The sequence below is a fragment of the Kryptolebias marmoratus genome, linkage group LG6 (genome assembly GCF_001649575.2).
Source record: "Kryptolebias marmoratus isolate JLee-2015 linkage group LG6, ASM164957v2, whole genome shotgun sequence".
NCBI classification, from domain to species: domain Eukaryota; kingdom Metazoa; phylum Chordata; class Actinopteri; order Cyprinodontiformes; family Rivulidae; genus Kryptolebias; species Kryptolebias marmoratus.
This window is the reverse complement of record NC_051435.1, coordinates 7,675,386-7,684,910: the sequence shown is the minus strand read 5'-3', so window position 1 is coordinate 7,684,910 and position 9,525 is coordinate 7,675,386.

The following is a 9,525-nucleotide window of genomic DNA, read 5'->3' as shown; positions in this document are numbered from 1 at the left end:
TTAGTTTTTCAAATGAGTTGTGACCATTGTCAATAAATATAGCATGCAGTCTAATTAGAACAGTTCAACTTTTTTTGTTCCTATATTTATTTTTCAAAATACCTTTAAAGATTTGGATATTTATAAGTAGAGAAAAATCCTAAATAATAAAACTTTTAACACTGCTTCGTGGTGATAAAAATGCTTGTTTGTCTGAGTGACACTGAATAAAAAAGGACGGTAGATACAAGTACGTGATTGAGTATTTTATGACGTACATTTTAGTTTTAGAAAAACTCAAAATATCAAGAGCATCTGAAATAAAATAGCTTCAGAGAAGATCTACTGTAGATTACACCCTATAATAACTATTTGATATAATATCAGGTAAAGATATAAAATGTAGTAACTGTTAGAAAAAAAAAAAGAAAAATCCCAGCCAGGTCTATTTTTATATTTGCCTTTGTTTTGTTATGTAGTTTTATTTTTGCCATGAAAGGTGGGAGATCACATGATTGCCCGTGTGTTTCAGTCAAAGATGGTCACAACGGCTAATCAACTTTGATAAAAACAACAATGGCTCTAACTCGGTCAGTTTTACAGATATTGAGCTGAAGTTTGGTGTGGTGTTAGTTCAGATGTCTCCTCAACACATAATCTGAGCAAAACCGATCACATGGCAGCTTTGGTTAAAATGTTGGCATCCAAAACACCAGGCAAAATGCATTCCTTCAACAAATTCTAGTTTTTTCATTACTTTCTATTTGTCATATTAATACTGACTAAATACTTAATACTGAAAACAACATTTACTATTTTATCTTTTTCTTTTTTGAGTAGGTCATGACACATAAATGTATTGTCTTGTACTGTTCTGTTATTTGTACTTTTTCAGCTACGTTGCTACTTGATGAAGAGTTATGTGATATTTTTACCCACTTTCTTCTCCCAACTACAACAGCCAAGGTCATTCCCAACACCTGTCCTTGCTCCACTGCACCAGATGATTGTCAGCTGAATCCGGCATTGTTGATTTGGTCTTTTGATTTGTCTATCTCTTTTTTTTCTAACCCCCCCCCAATCCACCCCCCTCCTCCTCACACACACACACACACCTTCAGACACTAAAACAGTAACCTGGTGAGAGATTATTGGCTTCTGGCCTTAACAGGCTGAATCTTTGCTTCCCGGACACAGACTTGGTTATGTGTGACCCAGCTTGAAACAGTATGACTTGTCGAGGCCCACTGGTGTGCAAAGGATGACAGCCGCAAAAGTACAATTGTAACACACACACACTGCTTCTGTCTTTGAGAATTCTAACTTTGTATGGACCACCCATAGACATAAAACATCTCTTTTTCTCTGTCCAGCCCATTGTCTGACTCCATTTCAAGAACCAGCCCTGACATTAGGTGTTACACCTTGAAAATATAGTTCAAGAATTTTCCAAAGAACAGACAACTGTCACAGCCCTCACTCCCAGTTTATTTGTCAGATAAGAGATAATGTACATATGGCATTATGACTTCTCATGATTAATTATGCTCTCAACACAGATTTTTTTCCACAGTTAGCAAATCTTACTCTTACACCATCCACAATTTGCACAGCTAAAAGCATAATGTCAGCCTCACACTTTTTTTTTTTTGCAACACACTAAACGCATTTATCTAAAGCCTTCTCTTACAAATGAGTATATGGACTGTGATGTCAAATAAATGTTGTAGTAAAATCTAGTTTGGTGAAGAGATGACACCTCAAATAGAAATGTTCTTTTATTTATTTATTTATTTTTTTTACATTTACAAATATTTTACACATTATCTATTTGCAGAAATGTTTGCTGAGCATGAAAATCGTATATTTTGATCTGATGTTGTGTTGACTGACTTGATTTAATGGTAAGAAATATTTATTTTATCAGTCTGCAGTATTTGTCAGTATTGGTACTGTCTAGTGAATTTTCTGTACTTTTTTCTATAAACATCCCTTTCAATAATCATGTTGAAAAAAAAGGGCTAAAACTGTTAAAATGTTTGTTTTTAGCACACCTAGGTGTAAAGTGTTAAGAAAAAAAAATTGATTATTAAAATATTAGAGTTAAAATATAATACATTTTTTTTCTATTTTCTAATAAATGTATTTATAAGTTAGGTCATTTGAAAGTTTCAGTAAAAATATTTGAAATAGACAATTGCTAAGTAAGTCTATTATTTAATGCAACAGTGTTTACTACCGTAATACTATTTTTTTTTTTTTTTTTTGGGGGGGGGGGGGTTCTTTGAGGGGAAAAAGACACCCTTCTCCCTAAATCCATAATAACCTTAAAGATTAAACCAATTCCCATGAACTCCTATTATTTTAAAGTTATTTAGGCAATTCCTTTGATACTATTAGATTATTTAAACATGTATAAGAAAGTACTGTAATCCAGAAATACTGGAAAAAAGCATGTTTTTGAGAAAGCGTTTCTAGTCTATTTAATTTTGATTTGCGTCTCACTTGGGAGAACTCTAACCAGTTCTTGACATAATTCTGTGTACCACTGAAAGGACAACCAGCAGACTATAGATAATAAAATTCAGAGTTCTGTTTAAAGCTTTTAAACCAAATACCAACCATTACGAATCCATATTTTTTTCTTGGGTGGTCACATCAAACCCCTCCATGCAGACCTCCAATTAATCAATTTTGTCAGGAGAAAAAGGTCGACTTTGCATATTCACATTTGTAACAGGCCATGTTTAGTGTTTATTCTCACAATGCTCAGCACTGTAAAAAGCCTGCTGCTCTGAAACGAATCAAATCTTTTGCCTGAGATCACTGCTCTGTCCGATGACTGCAGAGATAAGACAAGTATGCATGATTATATGGTTTAAGTGTCACTCTGAGGTAAAATGTCATGCAATGGGCAAAATGACAATATTCCTCCTTTCTCAAGTATTTATTTCCTGGAGGTGGTGAATGACAATTTTATACTCAAGCAAATCATTTTCACGTAAAGTAACTTAATACAACATACTATTTTTTCAAATGATAATAACTAATTTGCCTATTTGCTTCATAAATTTAAAATGCAAATATACTTCACTCTCGGTGTATTAGTTTATTCATGTAAAAATATAAAACTATATAAAATTAGAAACACACTATAAAATAGGTCGAAACACTTTTTATGCAAATGTATTACTTAAATGTTTGCAGAGAAACTGTAGAAAAGTGTCAGCTTTTTATTTTTTATAATTTATTTATCCTCAAGATCATCATAGAAAAATCTACATTTCACAGTTTCCTTTGTAATGCATAAACAGTTACCCAGATTGTTGAAAAGTAATTTAAAACTGCAGTGTGTTATCATTGGCCTAACTGAAGTGGTAACAGCTTCATCACTGCAGCCGTAGGCTGTGCAAAAATGAAGAGCACACATCGTAGTTATCTATTATGGAGCTAATTATAGGAATATGCCTTGGGCTCAGTAACTCTCCCTGGCATGAGGCAATCTGTAGTCTATTCCAAAACTTAAGAGTGCTTTACAAGGTTAGAAGTGGGATCAAACAAACAGCGACGTAAATGTAGCTGATGTTCTATTATCTGACCACATTATGTTCAAACACAAACAAGAAAATTAGCTTTGAAAGTCAAGAAAAAGTTTGATTGGAGCCATTATTTTGTTGCAAATGCCAAATGCATTCATTTGTGTGTATGTGTGCAGCTGTATGAAGATGATTATTGTGTGACAGCTGCTGACAGAGAGCCTGACTTGGGGCAAGTGAAGAGGTCTTAAATAAGGCAGTAGCTTTCTGAGTGGCTACCCTCATCTCAGTACACTTTCCTTTTCTCTGAAAGGCTGCAATTACCATGTCAGCTGTTAGACTACCAACATTAAAAAAAAAAAAAAAACTAAGCTAATTATTCAATCTTTTGCTCAATCAGTAAAAGAGAGGAGAACTGGAAACAGTACAACAGTGAATCTGACAAAACTGAAGGCAGATTAAATATGAAGAGATGACTACCAGTTGTTAACATTATGCCAACTTTGTCCCAATATTGTTACTATAGTACTGCACTTCAAGAGAAATACATTCAATTGTTTGTACTCTAAAGTTAGGTTTCACAAACTAAAACACATAAGAAAGTGAACATATCCTATCATCACAAACTGGACTCAGAAAGGAGGAAGTCATGAGCGCATATTATTTAAAATGTTTATATTTGATCTTTCTAGATTAAAACTTTAGACCAAAGTACAATCAAATGGCCCCACTGCAAAATAAAGAAAAAAACAATCAATTAAGTTTGAAAGTTTGAACATTTGTCCCAATCATTGTAAAATAATTTGTCAAGGAAGCAATATGAAAACACTAAGGGGATGTACAAAACATCCCAAATGATATCTTGCTAGCAGACAAACAGGGTGATCCTAGCAGTTAATGCCAAGACTTAAAATTACAATACTGTCAAATGTGTAGCTTAGTTTAGCTTACTGTAAAACTGCCTTATAGCCAAAGTCAGTTAGCTGAGGGGGCCATTTTGAATGAACCTGACTCCAAAACCTAGTTGTGGATACATTGAATGATTACTTCCTAAATGTTTCATTAAAGTCCATCCACTGGTTTGTGAGATATTTAGCTAATGCTAAGGAAAAATGAACAAACACACACATACACACAGAGATATGGGCAAAACTGTTACTGCCTGCCTCTGAATGCGATAGGGAAATAATCATGGATTTTAAGTGTATAAAAAGTACTAGTGCCATTAAAATCAAAATGAATGTCATGAAACAAAGAAATGGAGAAATGTCAATCCCATGGTGTACTCTTTCAGTGTGTGCCCTTATTTCTGTGAAACTGTTTTCCTGTCAGTGTTTACAATCTACAGAGTTAATTGTTGTATAAATAACTGATCTATGCAGTTGTAGATCCATTGTCTGTGTATTTGAAAGTCAGAGTAAAGTATGTAACAAGTCTAGAAAGAGAATGTGTTGTTTTTACTCCTGTGATGAAAACAGGGACAGGCAGCTGTGAAAAGACATCATTATTACTTTGTTTATCTGGCTGCAATAAAGCCTTGGACTTCACACAAATACAAAGACACAAAGGAATATTGAAACGAGCATTTGGAACATGCTTGGCATTACCCATTCCCAAGCTTGCACCTGTCCATGTGCAAGTGCAGGTTTTTCCTTGTCATTGTTTATCTTGTTCATTCCATTGATTTAATTGAGTTGGATGGGTCCCTCTAATCCCTCAGGTTGTTGGAATTTTACTGAAATATAAAAAGTGAGATGGACAGAGATATAAAACTCTCCTGAATCTATCCAAACACTGTGCAACAGTCCTGCTGTTAAGGTAAAACTTAATATATCCAGGCGTGATGCATGAAGGCTAGTAATAAATTAACCCTTTTTTTTTATATGACACTAGTTGTGTATATATAGACCTCTGATAAAAACCAAAATTGCTCTGTCAAACCACACAGGTTCCTACTTTTTTAATATTATTTCTTTAAGTATTTTGTGTTGGTATTCCTAAAGCTTTCAGTTACAAGAATCTGTATTATAGTAAAAGTCTGCATTTTTATTTATTATTAAAAATAATTTTTGCTTCCTAATTTATCCCTTTTTAATCTAATTTTGTCAACAGTGGTGTAGACTATCAAATGCTTTCCTGTCTTGTTCTTTAAATTCTACAACCAGTAAAAAAGGTCACTTTGCTTGACTAAAGCTTGACTCTTCAGTTAATAAAACAAGTTTAATTTCTAAAATATTCAGTGTCCTGTGAAACAATTTTACTGCTTCATAACACGTTGGTAAATAATTCTCAACAAACTTTCTTTGATAATTTATTTAACTCAATATTTTTACCAGTGGGGAATTTTCGCCTTTTTAGGGTTTTTTTTTTTACCTTGAAATTTCTTTCAAGGAGTCAGTTAAATACCCCATAAATTTCATACAAAGCACATTCTATAAAGGCACGTCTGTCAAGAGTTGCTCACTCTCACCCTATTTAGTTCCCATGATGGACGGGTTATTTTATACACCATTAATCTATCCATTTGTCAATTACAAATGGAAATTTTGGACTTGAGGATGAGGTGGTGTGAGGGTGGGGGAAGGTTTCAGGAACTGACAAGTCTCTGAATGCCATTTTGCATCACTGCTGACTGTAATTACAGAACCTGTCTGACAAGTAATGGAAACACTGATCCCGCAAAAAGTGAGGCAGGGGATACATGTAATGATGTTTATTGTGATTATTATCTGTACTGTCATTTCCATTTAGAGATCATTTTGTATTTGCTGTGTGAACATGACTGTTGAGTGCAGTCCAGTGTTTGCTGTCTAATAAGGAGCTCTATAAGACTGTGGCTGACTCTCAGAGGACAAACAGTACAGTATTTAGTGCATCTTTCCAATAAAACAGAGATGGATTGTTTCCATGTTTCAAAGGTCACATAACTGAAAAAAATAAATCTGAAAGAATTACGTTCTGAAGTGATGGATTCACTGTTATAGGTTCAGGTATTTGTTTGTTGTTTTATTGCTTTTTTTCTTATATAAGTTAAAAACAAAAATGGTAATGCTAAAAGACAGATAAATCAAATCAAACCAAATTAACTTTATTTATAAAGCACAAAATAACAGCAATAAAATAAAAAAACATATAAAACCAATTTAAAGCAAATATACATACATATAAAATCAAATAAAAATACCAGATTACTGAAAAAGCCCAAAGCATTAATTGCAATTAAAACCAGACAATATAATATGTTCTTCTTTGAGGCCAGATTTTGGACACTGAGGGGGGAAAAAGGCTTCTGTGAAACTACAGTCAGACTAGAGAAATTACCTTATCTTCCAAAGTCATCCCATTTCCTTCTCTCATCTCTGAACGATGTGCAGCTGTCTCTTTAACAGCTGGGGTTAGCGACACACTGGCTCTCTGAGCAGATGAGCTGCTCTCTTTATTTGCTCTGCTCATTCTCCTGAGCACCTTGGCCATCCAGATTAGAGCCTATGGCCCATTAGGTAGCCAGGGAGGTGGGCAACGTGAGTGGTGTAGCACAAGTGTGTGTATAAGTGTGTGCATGTCTTTTGTGCTGTAAAATAGAAAGTACAAGTCATTCTGGGGGATAAAAATGTCTCTAAGGATTGCACAGTTTTTATTCTGCTCTTTAAGATGTCTGAATTTCCTAACAATGAAAGGAATCTATTAGGAAAAAAACACTTTCCCTGTGGGTGCTATAATTCCAAATACATTGTAAGATGTTTTCAGGGGGGTTGTAACTAATAAAAAAAACATATGCAAATACATAAAACATCACTAAATTAGGGAAACATCTTTATTGATTTGACAACAAATGCAGCATAAATACAAATTATGCATGCAGATAAACAACCAGCAAAGAATCAAAGGAACTTGCTGAAATATCAAGATAAGATGCAACGCTTAAAAGCTGCCATGTTGAGTCCAACTGAGGCCCTGTCCACATGGGAACATTTTCTTGTGAATGTGTAAAAGATTTTCATTGTTTCAGACATATTGAAAAGGTGTGTAAGGAGCCCCTAAACAATATTTTTTTTCAAAAATGGGGTTTAGATGAAGGAAATCTTGATATGCCACCTTTGTGTTTTCAAATGGAGAACCGAAACACACCCTTTTAACAATATATTGTCCTTGTTTTTATGATCCACGCCTTGTTTCCTGTTTTTCTCTTCATGGCATATGTGCAGGCCTGGCATAGTTGCCACCATTTTTTTATGATTTCTGTGTTTCTGTGGGGATGAAAACATTTCTAGAAATGGTGATGTGTTTAAGAGAATATTTTCAGAAACAACAAATTCAAAGATTGTTTTGGAAACAAATCATTCCCATGTGGAAGAGCCCTGAGATTCTGGCAGCTTTTATAGAGTCTTCTAATAAATAACAAAAAAAGAAAGAAAGAAATTACCTTGGAAAGGTTCCACTTCTATGCAGATAGACTCTGAAGGCTTCGGTTTTGAGATAAACACTTGGTACAAGATCACAAACCAGCAATCATCTAAAAGACCAGCAGGAGGTGATTGGAACTTGCATTTTATGTATTGTGATTGCACAGGATGGCTTATTTTTAACCCACAGATAAGGAGTGATCAGTGACAATATAATAAGTTATGCCATCTGTCTGTAATTTGAGACAATGAAGGAGTTTACACATTAGAAAAAGTATCTGAAGGGATCCAGATTGCTGATATTATCATTGCAACAAATCATCTTTAGCTACTGAGAGTCAATTCATCATTTTACTGTGACTTTAAAAAAGCATGGAAATGATAACAATCCTCTGATTGCTTTGGAGGTTCTTAAAAAAAGGAAAATCCTGATTTTTGTTTATAAAATATATCCAGACATCACATAATCATCACATAAATCAGACTTCAAGCTGGATTTTGAAAATCAAATTTGAGGAAAAGGAAGTCTTTAAATTATTGCTGGTAATTTTGTAGGACACTGTAATCACAGTTTCATGAGCGATTGTTCTTCCTCTGTCATCTTTTCATGTTGTGCCATTTAAAATTTTTCAATGTCATCCTCGCCTTGGGCAACAGAATGGAGTTTCCATTTGATAATTGAATGTTCCTCAGGGTCGCTGCAGTATTAAAAACTAGGAAAAGTGTTTTATTGCTGCAGGGCAAGTCCTTTGAGTGTCTTAAATTTACTGATGTGCCACATACTTCATGCTGTTGGAATAACATGCAGGCAGGTTTCATTCTCACATTCTTGCATAGAAAGCGTGAAAGAAGTTTAAACAATTAGCACACAGAGCGCTGTGTTAAAAAAGTGAAAGGTGGGGGTTGATTATTTTTTCTGTGTGTGTTTGTTAGCAAAATATCTTATGAACCACTGCATGGATTTTAATTACTTTCACAAAGTAATCACTGGATATACATCTGCAACTTTTGGAGCCAACCCAATTCAGGATGGCTGCCACAAACAACAGACCTTAGAAAATAAAACAGCCGCTATGATTCAGTCTGTTTTACAGTTACTGAGTTAATTTGTAGTGCACTTTTTAAAAATGTCCAATACAAACATATTTGAAGGTTTGTATTAAGTCTTATGAACTTAATACTGTGTAAAAGTTTTCACGTTATGAACTGGGCTGTCATTGAAGAACCAACGTTTTAACAATCTTTTTACAAAGTCTGAGCCGGTGCAGTAAATACAAATAGTATTTCTGCTCTTTATGTGTTTTAATAGTTTCAAGATTGAAACACAAAGAAAGAACTGACTGTTGTTTTTTAGTGTAAATGCAACAATCTGAATATTTCTCCATATACAGAAATTCACCATTTAACAATATTGTAATATAATTGGAACAAAATGACTCTTTTTTTTACTCACTTAGTTGCTCTGTATATAGTTGCTGGGCCTTCATTGCAAACAGGATATTACTGAACCTATTAGTGTCATAAAGTCTCATTGTCTCTGTCAGTTGTGCTGATGTGGTTCTGTTCCAGCCTTTTGCCTGTGATGACTACAGCTGGATGGACCTTGC